Source organism: Manacus vitellinus, unplaced genomic scaffold (genome assembly GCF_001715985.3).
Source record: "Manacus vitellinus isolate BGI_N305 unplaced genomic scaffold, ASM171598v3 scaffold_4_pilon, whole genome shotgun sequence".
Lineage (NCBI taxonomy): Eukaryota > Metazoa > Chordata > Aves > Passeriformes > Pipridae > Manacus > Manacus vitellinus.
Window position 1 is genome coordinate 22,461,109 of NW_021940604.1, and position 14,085 is coordinate 22,475,193.

At 39.8% G+C, this 14,085-nt stretch overlaps 1 long non-coding RNA gene across 1 annotated transcript; it reads right to left on the minus strand.

Annotated features, from left to right (window-relative positions):
* Positions 1 to 8,916: 8,916 nt before the first annotated feature.
* On the minus strand, positions 8,917 to 13,099 carry LOC108640644. Its single transcript, XR_001921327.1, has 3 exons — positions 12,935 to 13,099; positions 10,571 to 10,749; positions 8,917 to 9,738 (listed from the first exon to the last, which is right to left on the minus strand). It is a non-coding gene; the product is annotated as an uncharacterized LOC108640644 (long non-coding RNA).
* Between the last annotated feature and the right edge of the window lie 986 nt (positions 13,100 to 14,085).

Sequence of the window (14,085 nt, forward strand, 5' to 3'; positions counted from 1 at the left end):
GGCCTCAGGTACATATACAATTCCCCAAAACCTGCTTTCACTGCAAAAGCCTTATATAACTTAGAGACAAATCCACATGGATGCATTTGAAAAATTTTCTTTCCTTCTGCTGTAAGCAGTACACATCTAGAACCTACATCCATCAAGTTAGTTTCAATTAGACGCCTGCATTCAACTTAAAACATTTCTTGGCATCTGAAAGGGTATGATGGATACAAAGTAAGTGAGTGTTGTACCCAGATGGCTGATGGTTGCTTAGTATTGCCCATTCAACTGAAACAGACAGCACTTACAAAGGACAGTCAGCTGGGAGCCTGTAATATCATAAGGGAAAATAAAAGGAAATAGGCTAACTGTTCCTATTTAGAAGGACTGCATTTGGCAGAGAGATGAATAATATTATTTTAGACTAGAAATTGGTCAGAGAAGTGACTGCCAGAAGGGAAGCTTCAATAGACAAGCAGAGCTCATACACATTATTACTATTTAAACAGTGACTTCATGACTTAAGAAATGTTTATTCTAGATGCCCCCAGTAAGACACAGCCCTAATACAACCTCCCTCATTTAATGAGTTACTAGAACAGTCCATCAAGAGACAGTAAACACATGGTATAGATGCAGCCACTAGCTCAGGAAACCTCTGAAGAACCAAGTGTCAGAAGTCAGGCACTGTTCTGCTTTTAGCATTCCCTCCCTACAGATCCATCACTGCACTCCTTCAGATGTAAGACCACAGAAATATTGATCTGGCCTGTGATGGTTCTTCTCATATAGTGTAAGAAGATGTTAAAAAAGAAGGCTTTGACTTTTTGGTACAGAGTACAAAGTAGTAAGATATTCCCTTGCTTCCTCCCAGCATCAAACAAGGTGTTTTATCAGTCAAGCAATCAGGTCACAGAGAATGTATGTTGTGAGAATGTGACAAAGACACAAACAGGACCTAGAATACATAGCTCCTAATCTTTTAAAATCAGGTGTCATTCTCTGCCTGCAAAGTAAGGGCAAAAAAGGGGGAGGAGGCAAAATAATGTATGATAGACACCATATGCATCAATCAATAATAATATGGACCAAAGCCAAAATCAACTCCAGAGTCTTAAAACAAAGAATTCTATATAATTATTATAAATGTTGCTCTCAGTTGACCAGTGTAGACATACAAAGGGCCTGTACAGAACAGTCATGGACGCACAAATCGGTTTATTGTTGCCATGTAAAGGGGAAAAACAGAGAAAATTAAAAGATATTGAAAAGGTGACTGTGTCAAACAAAACCAGAAAGAAGTAAAATTCATATTAAAGCTACACTGTCTAGCTCTAGTTTCCTATAAAAGATGTCACTTTTCATCAAACAGTAGAAGACAAACACTGAGAATCTGAGAACTGGGGAAACACTGGGGAACAAAGAGAAGCTGTAAGGAACAGTACATACAGCATAGAGGATGTAAGGAACAGTATATACAGCATAAATGTGTGCTTTTAAATGTAAATGACCTTCCACTCCAAGAATGGAGAGACAGTCAAGTAATGGGAGTAATTCTGGCAGAGTCCCCCTGCAAAAGTCTGACAGGAGCTGTGGTGTGAGGTGGAGGAATCCACAAATGTGGGTACACTCACTACATTGAACAACGCGTAACAGGAAAAGAGATCACTAACCTTTCTGATGTTTCAGTCTGAGTCTGAGTCTCTATCAGCTCATACGATAATGAACTGTGAACATCACATCAAAAGAAGATGTAAAAATATCACCTCCAAGTAACCCATTAAAGAAACTATATATATGGTATTTAGATTGACTGAACCATCGTCTATTAAATGAAGATAACATTATGCTTTATGGCTTTCATATTTGTCATGAGGTCTTACTTTCTGTCATAACTTTCCACTGAATTCTTATCCTGGAAAATGACAGTTTACTGCTATTTTTAAGGGTTTTCTAAGTATGTAATCTCAAATAAGTATGCCCTCCTAGTCCTGCTCCCCCAAAAAAATGCAGCCATGCGATGATCTGGACTGCCCATCTGTCTTCTCTAGATAACTTTTAAATCAGTTGGTGAATATTAATGAAATCTGACAGAGACAGGACTTTCAAGATACCAAGTTCTGACAGATTTTGTGAAAAAAAAAAGGGTAATTGGATATTGATTTTTTAAGCTAAGTGAAAAGTTGTAGTGTAACCTTACCCCTTATTAATTACCAGAAAATATCCGTGAGTGTATGTATGCATGTGTATAAGTAAAGGCATACAAAGATAACCAACAGAAGTTTAATTAGAATTTCTATTTCATTAGAAAGCTGAGTATCCAAACAAGAAACACAAATTGCCAGGAAAGGAGACCTCCTTGCATCATGGAATTGCTCAGGTTGAAATAGGTTAACCTGTTGGTTAGTTTGATCAAGAAAGTTCCACATATCAAATTATAGATCAAGGAGTTCTTGTTTCAATGGAAAAGAATTGTGACAGAAAATTAGGTTTTCCACTAAACTAAGTTAAATCATCATGGCTCACATATCTTAAAGATGTCTAGGTTTTCAGCTGCTGAAAATAAAAGCTGCTGACTTTTTGATACAGATGCTGAATTTTCAAGAAGAAAGCTAGAGAAAGGGTTAAGACCAAGTAAAACCATGACTGAAATGTCACCCATCCTACACACCCAACTTTGCTATTGCAAGCAATCATGTCTCACAAATCTTTTCCATAAATGAATCAAGCCCCACTTTAAAACTGTTGATTTTCTACCCTTTGCTCTTTCTCTTCCAGAACTTTACTGTCTGATTCTTAGAAATCACCTATTAATTTCAAGCTTAAATTTATTCACAGTGATTAGATCCATTTGTTCTGCTGCCAAAATTGGCCTTTAGCTTAAACAGCCTCTTTCCATTCCCAGTGCTTATCTTCCTGGTGTATTTATAGAGAACAATCTTATCTTCTCTCAGCCTTCATTTTCGCTAGGATAAACAAGCCAAGCTATTTAATTTGATTTTGTAAAATACATTCTTCATTTGCCCTCAGCGTACTAGTATATCTATATTTGCCCTTGTTCCAGTCTGAATTTATCTTATCTGAATACAAATCTCCAAATTATACTTATTAATCCAGGTAAAGTCTTACCAGAATGACATACATGGCATCAATTTTCCCTCTATTTACTCATTACAAAACTCATTGCCTGACAAAGTAAGAAATAATGTCTTTCCCCTCATCAGAGTTGCAATATGTTGGCAGTTTACAGTCATCCCATGGCCAGCTAAACAGCCAGTTCTTTCTCCTCCTCTGTTACTTCCAAGCAATAAACTCAAAGCCCACAGGAGAATTTCCTAATATTTTGCATAACCTTAAGCCTTGTGTTATTGATGTTAATCTCCTTTCTATTAGTCCAATCCTTAGAACTGGGAATTCTTCCTGTAAGATATTTCCAATTATTTTCTTTATCAGTTTTGTCTGCCAACACTACAATGTCTTGGATTTAATAAGAGACCCTTTTACGTTTTCTACTGAGATCATTAATAAAAATGTCAAGTAATATGGAGCTGAACAATGGGAATTTCACCAATAACCTACTTCAAAGAAAGTAGTTCAACATTAGGCTTTGTAGCCTTCCCATTATCTCAGTCCTTATCTTTGTCTTCTGGTACGAATTGTCATCTCCTCCAGCTGATAACTCCATAAATGCATGACACTGACTTTCCTTGTACAGATTATTTCATTATCATTGTAAAGATCAGCAGAGCCAGAGCAATTTTGATACTTTCCTACCTCTGGGGATGAAAAAACCTTGTACCTCGTGTGCCTTTTCTTATATTGCACTACTTCTCATAAGAAGTCTCTTAAAATAATTACCTGTGTAAAACTCTGCAGGAGGCATCTTTGTGTTCATTCGATCAGTGAATTCCTCCTGCTCCTTTTGACAAAATTTTGGTATTTTTACTGGGAAAGGGTCTCTTCTGGCAAGCTTTGAGGAGCAGCATGTCCTTAACTTTTGGAATGATGAGCATCTGCAAACCCCATTTCCCCATCTGTAAAGACTCCATCTCTGCATCCAGGCAAACACATCTCTTACAACACAAATGCAGGCACTCTCCCTCTGTATTTTTTTTCCAGCTATAGTAGGTGGCTTATTTAAAATAAGTTACTTTTCCCCCTACAAACCACACTTCTCTGAAGCTCTAGTCTCTAGTCTAGAGCTAGAACAGCACTAATCTAGCTAACTGCGCACTCCCTACTGCCACCTCCATTAGCCAATAGCAGAGCATGAAAAGCTCCAGGAGGGTGGAGAAGGAATTCAGGATAAAGAGCTGGTTTTCTCTGCCTGTCTTTTTCCCTTCATTTGGTCCCGTCTCTAATAGTGACAAAGCAATCTATTGTACCAACACAGGGTCTTCTATCAGTACCCCAGCAAATAATTGCAAAGAAAGATAGGAAAAGAGAAGGAAACAGAGAAATCACTTACATACAGGTAACAAAGGCCTTTAAATACTTCGAGGGACCATCCAAAAAGCAGTTGTAAATCATGACTGGATTTGTTTCTGGCTTGCAACCCATGCAAATCCAGAAATGTGCCCACCCTCACCTATCCTGACCCTAAAAATACAATAGCATTTTGTCTTTTGCTTTGAAGGTAAAGACACTGAATCTATAAACCTGTCTTTACTCAAAGGACATAGCAATGTTTATTTTATTTCTTTTTATATCTAACACAAAATATTTACCTTTTTTATTATAATCAAAATTCAGAAGGCTTTCAAGATGTATATTCCCCTTTAAAGCAGGAGCTTTGTAAATTGGTTCACTGAGGCCATTCCTCCTCTAAAGACTGTGGAGATCCCACCACATGTGCCACTGTATGTACAATGGGGGCAGCAAACACCTATACTCATCTAACTCAGCAGAGCCGGACCCCTTTTCTACTGGAATGATGGAAGCCTCGAAAAGAACAAAAACCCCAGGAAAGAAAAGTGATCAAAAACTGCAGATGGGTAATGTGGAGAGCTGGAAAGAAGACAACAGGACATCAGCTCCTGTGCTGTGGAAGTGGTAGCAGGAACAGCTACCTGGCTCTTTGTGCATGGAAAAATGCTCCTTTTCTCCATCTGTCCCAACCTGTATAACTGTGCCACCTTGCTCTTGTCAGATGGGACACTGCTATAGCTGAGTGGCTCCACACTTTGCTGCTTGTGACCAGTGAATCACAGATCATGAGAAAATCTGAACACAGCCACACAGTTATTGGTAATAAAGGTCTAGATTTCAACCCCAGCCATTCCCCACACCTTCACAGCTACACTGAAAAAAAAAAAGTTTGAAAAGACGACACCCCAATGTCCAGTGTCAGAAGTTGTACAACTTTATTTTATCCCTCTTTTCCAGTACTTCACAATGTGCTTTTGTGATTCTATTACTCTGGATGGGTGGGACATGACAACCCATCTTTATATGCTTCTTCACCGAGCTGCTACCAGGAGAACAACATCTTCCCTATTTCCAATGAGGACAGGAGATGAGGTAGCAAGCTTAGACTGTTTTAGTGCACATCTGTGCTAGACTTTAGGGGAACTTCATAATGGTGAAGCTGGTAAAGCACTGTGACAGACTGCTTGGAAAAGTCTATCACATGGTGTGTTTAAGAACAGGAGAGGTACCTTACCTCATAGGAAAACATAAGTGTAGCTGCCCCTTGCTTGGGGTGAGAGGGAAAGATCTCACAGCTTCCCAAGGATCATTTAGTCTGGTAATCACAGAATTCACTTTTCTTTTTATATGACCTCTCTGGTGTCTCCACATAGAAAAATCACCTGTTCTCAGGCAGGCAGCATCAGTACCTCACCCCTGGACAATTTGTTTTTTATGAAGTTTATCTACAAAGATGTTTAGAAAGTCAGTTGGGGAATAAAAATTGGATCTTGAAAAACCATTCTTAGAGAATGGCTGGAAAAACCTGAAAGAATGAGTTCCAGGGTCACAAAAGGAGCAGTCCAGAAAAGACATAAATGTTGATTTTAGCACAACAAGTCATAAAGAAAAACAATATGTGATCATGTGAAGACTGCTTCATCATATTCATGCAGAAGTAAACCAAATTAGATCTGCTCTGGCAAAACTAAATTTCCTAAAATCTAAATGCTGGACTTCTACAACTTTAGTGTCTTAGAAACATTGCCTGACTGCATCTGTTTGTCTCATCTCCAGCTTCTGTTGGAGGAAAAGGAAGGGGACAGAGGTAAACACAACAAAATCCCTCCCTTCCCCCTTGGCAACCATAGTATAACTTTCTGATCCATGCACAGATCTCTGATGCTGACCTCTAGGATTTAAAATTTAAAAAGAAAATAATTGTTTGTGATCTGCTGTGGATGAGAGAGTAGTAGGACACTCCCAGTGGATTTTATTGGCAATGGAGAGATACTGGATCAGTAATTCATGTATTTAGTTCTAGGGCAGGGAGGGGAGCATTCTGTGAGGCTGTGCCCTTCTGCCTTTGGTTTGCCTCTATACTTTCTTGCCTGTCACTGTCTTCACAGTCTCTTCATCTAACCAGTTCTGCCTCCACGCCTCAACGTTTTCATTTTTATCCCCACTTCCTTGATTAGCAAGTCCTGCTATGACTGGTTTGGGACAGCTTGAGACAATCTCTATACCAAATCACTCTCAATCCTCTGCCACCTCCCGAGGTCTGTTCTTGCCCCACCCCAATTTGCTGTGCACCTTTTTCCCCCATATTTTTTCTTTCCAAAAGCAAGAAATCCACTGGATTTTAGTTCTAGTCCCTGTCTCCCAGCTTTACAGCTACCTCAACCGTCTTTCCCATTCACTGTCTGTCACCACACTTAACAAGCCAGCTGTATCTTCACTGCACTCCAGCCCAGCTCCTGCTCCAGTAATAGAGCTGCCACTTCTTTGCAATCTGCTCAGCCAGCTTCCATTGCTGCCTCCAGTGAAGGCAACACAAGTGACAGTGCAGGAAAACAGCTCCAGGTACTCATTTTCAATGGTCAGACCCAAATCAAACATGGATCATTTGGACCAGCGCTATTACTGCAGTGGAAAGTCCTGATTTGCCTTAGGTTATAGATATTTCAGGGCACACAAACTTCAGATAATGTCTGCAATAATGTTGCAAGAACGTAGTTCAGTTTAGTTTATGTTGGCCAAACTTGGCAGGAATGAAAGCATAGTGTATCACTACCTAATGAGCCTTCACAAACTTGAAAAGTATGCTCCAAAGCATACCTGTATTACAATCTTGTAGAGAAATCAGATCAAATTATTTATTTTTCATTTCCTGCAACAACTAAGTTGACTAATTAAAAAAAACCAACCTGCTAGTGACATCCAACATCAGTAATTTCATTCACAATAATTATCAAAATTATAACCAACCAAATTTGGAGTCCTCTACCAGGAAATGGTGGACATTATAGAAATAACTGGATTCAACTGTAACAATATTTGCTCTAATGTCCAGTCTTTTTTTTCTTTGCAGACTGCACACAGGCACAAATGTAAAGGCTAGAGACTTATCGTGATCTCACTTCAGTTTTAATTATGCATATTTTCTTTTTCATTAAGCTGGTTGTTCCTACTTTCTATCATAATGAGGTCAAGAGTTCCACCTTTCTGTGTTAATTCATAGAAAAAAAATCTTGTTTTAAAGGTGGATAGAATGGATCTTCATTCATCTTAAGCAAAAATTAAATAAATTAAGAATCATATAACTAGAACTTTAACCATCAAGTGTAATTGAACTAGCAAGACCACACTCTTAGGCATTCTACTTGAAAGAGCTACTACTACCATAAGCAAAAGTGGAACTTACATCCTTTTGAATCTGAGAGTTGTAGAAAGTTTCTGGTTTTTTTACATAGTTAGCCACTTGTCAGCTATTAGCTGAAGTACTTATTTTTCTGGATTACTTGCTTTGCTGCCTGTTTTTAGTCTGCAGATGTTGTGGAATTCCGGGTAGACACACTCAAGAGCCTGCCCATTAAAACGCCCTGCACTTGGAAATAAGCCCTCAGATAACGAACACAAAATCACAATGTCTGTGTGGGGAGGAATAAGGGCAAGGGGCTTAAGACATGGGCAAGAAGCAAGAAGGGACCTAAGGCAAGGAGCTCTTGTCTTCTGGGTGCGTAGCAGCTGCTGTGTGACCCCCTTTGTACAACACAGAGTGTTGTTGCAGGATGAAAAACGTGGGGCAGGTCTGTACCGTCCCTGTACTGCAGGTAATGTGTGAATTCCACATGTGACTTCACAGTGCACACACATCCATCCATCCACCTATCCATATATACAGCTGGGCAGCTGTACTCAAATGGGTAACAGACCATGGCCAAAGGGTGGGGAAAGTGTTAACACCAGGTCAGGATACTGCAACAATCCTGAGGCAAGGCTAACCTCAGTAATTACTTTCACCATTACTGTTTAATATTCAGTACCCATAGGAATACTAATGTCCAGTGCACTGCAAGATGCAATTATCAAATGCATTGTCATGAAAGGGCAGTGTAAAGGTGGTGGGAGAGCAATCACTTTTTTTCCTTTTTTTTTTTTCTGGATATCTAAATAGTATGAGAATTTTATCTATTTCTTGGTTCACCTTAAGACTGTCATTTTTTCAAATAGTCTTACTTTCAGGTGTTGGATCCTGAATTTTTTACAATCAATGTGGTGACTGGATGGCAGGTGCTGACCAAGCAGCTCTATCATTCCTCTCCTCAGTAGGACAGGAAAGAGTGAATCTAACAAAAGTCTCATGAGTTGAGAGAGGGGCCAGGAGAGATCACTCACCAATCACTGTCACAGGTAAAACAGACTTGACTTGGAGAAAATTAATTTATTGCCAATCAAAATCAGAGTACAATAATGAGATATAAACCCAAATCTTAAAACAGCTTCCTCCCACCCCTCCCTTCTTCCTGGTCTCAATTTCAGTCCTGATTTTCTCTATCTCCCCTGGCCAGTGGGGCAGAAGGATGGAGAATGGGAGTTACAATCAGTTCATCACATGTTGTCTTTGCCGCTCCTTCCTTTTCAGTGGGAGGACAGCTCATGCTCTTCCCCTCTTCCCTCCCACAGGAAACAGTCCTCCACAAACTTCTCCAACCTGAGTCCTTCCCACAGGTTGCAGTTCTTTTCAAACTGCTCCAGCACGGGTCCCTTCCATGGGGTGCAGTCCATCATGAACAGGCTGCTCTAGCGTAGGTCCCCCGCAGCATCAGAAGTCCTGCCAGCACACCTGCTCCAGTGTGGGCTCCTGTCCTACTAGGAGCCTGCTCCAGCACAGGCTTTTCATGGGATCACAGCCTCCTTTTGGCATTCACCTTCTCCGGTGTGGGGTGCTCCACGTTCTGCAGGTGGATCTCTATTCCCCCATGGACCTCCATGGGCTGCAGTGGGACAACCTGTCTCACCGTGATCTGCATGATGGGCTGCAGGGGAACCTCTGCTCTGGTGCCTGAAGCACTTCCTCCCCCTTCTTCTACACTGACCCTGGTGTCTGCAGGGCTGTTTCTTCTCACTCATCTCTCTGAACGCAGTTACTGTTGCACAGGTTTTTTCCCTCCTTCTTAAATCTTTAATCCCAGAGGTGCTGCCACCGTCACTGCTGGGCTCAGCACTGGCCAGCAGTGGGTCCATCTTGGGCCCAGCTGCAATTGACTCTGTCGGACGTGGGGGAAGCTTCTAACAGAAGCAAACAAGTCTTGTGGCGTATTCCCTCTGGGCATCTGCCTAAAACTTATAAATAAACACAAGTGACATTAGCCAGTAAAATCCACATATAGCTAGAGTACAAGTCAAAAATCAACTATTCTTTATTAAAACATAAGCTGGAAAAAATTCTCTCTCTATATATACATATATATATTTACAGGTTTTCAAATCAATTATCTCTATACCCACTCTCGATGAATCATTCATGCAAAAATTATTTTTAGTCTTTCATATTCATTCAAAACAAAACTTGAGCTCCAATGATGCTGACAATGTTCCATTTTTATTGCTAGCAATATGGTAGCACTAGTGGCAACATCAGCACAACAGTAGCCTCTTGTACCAAACCCCAAACTTCCATCTGTGGACTAAAAGACAAGTTACAAAAGCTAGCTAATTAAACTTCCCAACTTGCAACCTCTGAAATCAAAGCTCAGAGAAAGAAAATATCCTGTGGCAGGATATAGAGGAAAGCTGAGGCAGATTTTTAGACCAGAGGAAAAACACGAGGATTTGAAATGCTGTGCTTTAATTATAAGTGCAGTAATTCACAGCTATCATTTTATTTACCTTCCATGCCTCTCAACTATTATTTCCAGTTGTCACAAACAACACCAGATGTGGCATGACATATGAAGCTCTGCAATTTTCCAACATTTTATTTCTTATGCTGAGGAAATCATAGCTTTCTCTTGAGCATCAGGCCTTCTATTTACAAAACATCCATAGGCTTCATTTTTATATTAGTAGTGACCCATCTTAACACTGTAAAACTGTGCAGGCTTTAATCAAAGTTTCCCATTATGGATTTCACCTCCTACTCACCCAACGTGGCTGTACCGTAAATTCAACCTACTTATTGTTTTACTGTGTCCCTCAGCAGCTTGAGGTGAAGTTGCAAACACATACATTCATCTGTGTAGGTGTTGATATACACTGAAGCTTGAGATCAAACTGTGGATGTTTATACGTGATCTCGATCTTCACCTGTGCCAAAGTGAATCTTTCCTCTGGGTTTCAAAGCATGCTGGTGAGCTTCAAAGTAAACATATAGAAGCACATTTAGTAATGTTTATTTACCTAAATATTCATTCTTTGCTGGGGAGAGATTTCTGAACATGGTGGTTGCTGCCTGTATCAAACCAACAGTGAGCTGGTGCAGCATCATGTTTCTAGTACAGGATATTACTGAATGCTTCATCAGAAGGCTCAAGAACAGAACATAGAATAAACCACTCACAGGAGAAGTTTCTTCCAAATCTTGTGAAGTTAACTTTTGGTTTTTTCTATTGAAACATAAAGATTTTAATTCTACCCATTTTTCCTTTTACAAAGTACCAGGCAATGCACCTATTGCTATAAAAACACCTGTTTCTTTCCTCAACTAATCCATTCTCATATATTTGAAAAACTCCATTTCCCTCAACTTGAAACCTGCAGACTCATGCAAGACTTTCCATTACCACATTTGGCAGTCACTGTCACTGTTACTCTATATTTTTGGGAAAAACTCCAAATTAATTGAAGATGTCATTAAAGATGTACAACTACTCAAGCCCTCCTTAGGCTCCTTTATCAAGAACAGCTCTAAAGGTTTTTTTAAATAAAAGTTTTAATTACAAATACCCACAGCATAGATAAAAAAAGAAATGTTCCAAGCACAATGGCACATGGGAACTCTCTAGATGACATTGGTCAAATGGTATTTAGAGGATTGCCAATATGAATGCTAGCGCTCTTCCTTATGAACATATTGATAATGTGCATTATGCAATATGCAATGATCTAGATCTTACTCTTTTGCATTGACACTTAAGCAGAAAAGCATTCACATTATTTTCCTTACTGAAACCAGAAGATTGTGGAAGAGGAAGAAACAGAAAAGCTTAGGAAGTAACTCAGTAGCTGAGATTGCAGATTTCAACAGTTGAGTTGTCTGATTTAGAACCTGCCTGACCTGAACTGTTCTGAGGAAGCTAAGGCAGTGCTTGAGCAATAGGCCATTAGCAAATTTTATATTGGTTAAGCTAAGCTGTCTCAGCTGCTGGACAAAGTGCTATTGTTTCCTCATTCTTCTGCATGAACTCTGCCCCACATGTTAACAAAGCCAGCAAGACCCATTTCCATTCCATTTCAGCTAAAAGCAAAAGACTTCCAGCAACAGCACATTTAACCCTGCCTAGAGAGCTGGGTTGTGAGAGCAATTCCAGAATATACTCTGATGCTTTTGGAAGAGAATTACCGTATTGTTGCTGTAGAGGTTTCATTCTTCTCTAGCAGGAGTTTTTTCTTTAAAAAATAAAGTAAGTTTCCTTAAACAGAAGACCCATGATAAAAATGAAAGGTAAATTCACAGGGGTAACAGGATCATACAGCAGTGGAAAGTAAAGTCTGTTGCGATGAGGGCAGAAGCTTGGTGAACTAGGCAATTAGACAGTATTTTATATAGCTCTGTAACACAAAACTCCCCTATGAAAATGGGAGAGTGGCCTTAGGAGATTTCCTAAACTACATACTTTTAGTTTAAAAGGTTTTCTATTTAAAGCCTCTTCAAGGGTACACAGGAGATTCCTTAACACCCTCTACCATTCCTATTTTGAGAGCTGCCCTGTTACTCCAGGACTGAGGACAAAACATTTCAAGTGTGTGAAGGCAACCTCAATTAGTGCCATTTCTCCCTATTTCTGAAGTGGATTATCAGCTCCTTTCCACTTCCTGACCCTCATAGAATTGTCCTTGAGACTGCTGAATCCCATAGAGAAAAATATATTTCCAGACTCCTCTGGGTCCATTCCTCTGAACTTGTCCAATCTTCATCTTTCAAGGTTCAAATCTTTGGGCAGAAACCCTGTATGCTGCCATGTCCCATGGCAAAATACAGTCACGTCTGGAATCAGAAGGAGGAAGGGGAAAGCCCTCAGAATATGCAGCAGCCATTGTGAATAAAACTGTTGTGCTTTGCTTAATACACATTTAAGTGTTACTTTGTTTGTTGTTGTTTTTTTTAACTACATAATAAAGCATGGCATTTTTTTTGCTCAAATAGATTAAATAACATTGAGAAAGTAAATTTATATAATAACATTTATATAATATACACGGTTGCTGGCTCTAGCATCTCTGTATAAGCAACAGGAAACATTGTTGAAAGGGAACCTTACACAACCTGAAGTGAACTGATTGCAAATTACTGTTTTCAAACCAAGAAAAGCTTCTGTACCTGGCATTTTTTTCCCAAGAGAGCAGTTTCACAGGTCCAGAGGTCAAGGAGCACAGGGCATTGATCCAGAGACACGTGCCCAGCCAAGGACGTTGCTGCCACTGAATCGCTCACAAGTTACATTGCCTGAGATGCACAAAAAAAGGAGAAAACAAGAAGATGTCAGTATCAGAGAGATTTCCACATGCCTACAGTCCCAGGGCTTGTGGTAGTTCTCTTTATTTATAGCACAGGATTGTGGTTTTTGCTTGCAGGGAACCCCAGGACAGAAAAAGATTTCAACTTCCATAAGCTTTGGCACATCCCAGAGTATCCTGCAAGGAGCCATTTGGTTTAAATGTATCTCTTCCATCATCTTTTAACAAATATTCTTTGAGAGGTTCAAGTTCAAAAGAACCACATCAAGAGATAAAGCCAAAGAAAACATATAAAAAATAGAGGAGGAAAGTGAATAGAAGCTTAATTTTTCCCAGCACCAAATCATGTTTGGATCATCTTCATCCCCTCACCTTAACCCTCAAATCAAAGATAAGCAATATATACTACTCAAAGATAAATTTTACTAAGAGATATAGCAGGCGAGACAGCAGGTTGAGGTGAGGGCTTTCTTTTCAGAAGGCTTACTACCAGAAAAGTTACTTTTCAAAATTTAAAAATTACTGTGAAAGGAGGAAAAAACATGCAGAATTAAAAATCAGCCTCGGTGTAAATAGAAGAGGCTTCCGCAGCTACTCTTCAGCTCCAGACTTGGACTTGTTTTTCAAAGCTGAACAAGAGAGTAATTTGAAGTCCATGATCACTGGAAAAGTCAGCATGGAAATAATGTTTAAGTCTATGGCACACAGAAAGAAACCATAACAAAAAGGAACATAGGGCAAGTTGTATATGATCAGTCCTCAGGATTACTGTGTGAGGGTGATAATTAAGTCACCTATAAACACAAGATCTGCTATTCCAGACTCATTCAGTAGCCTGCCTCCTGTGATGATGGAATCACAGAATGGTTGAGGTTGGAAGGGATCTCTGGAGGTCACTGAGCCAACCGCCTGCTCCCAAGCAGGGTCACATCAGGGTCAATTACCAGATTCTGAATATCCAGTCAGATTCTGAATATCTCCACCAGTCTCTCAGCAAACCTTTATCAGTGTTTG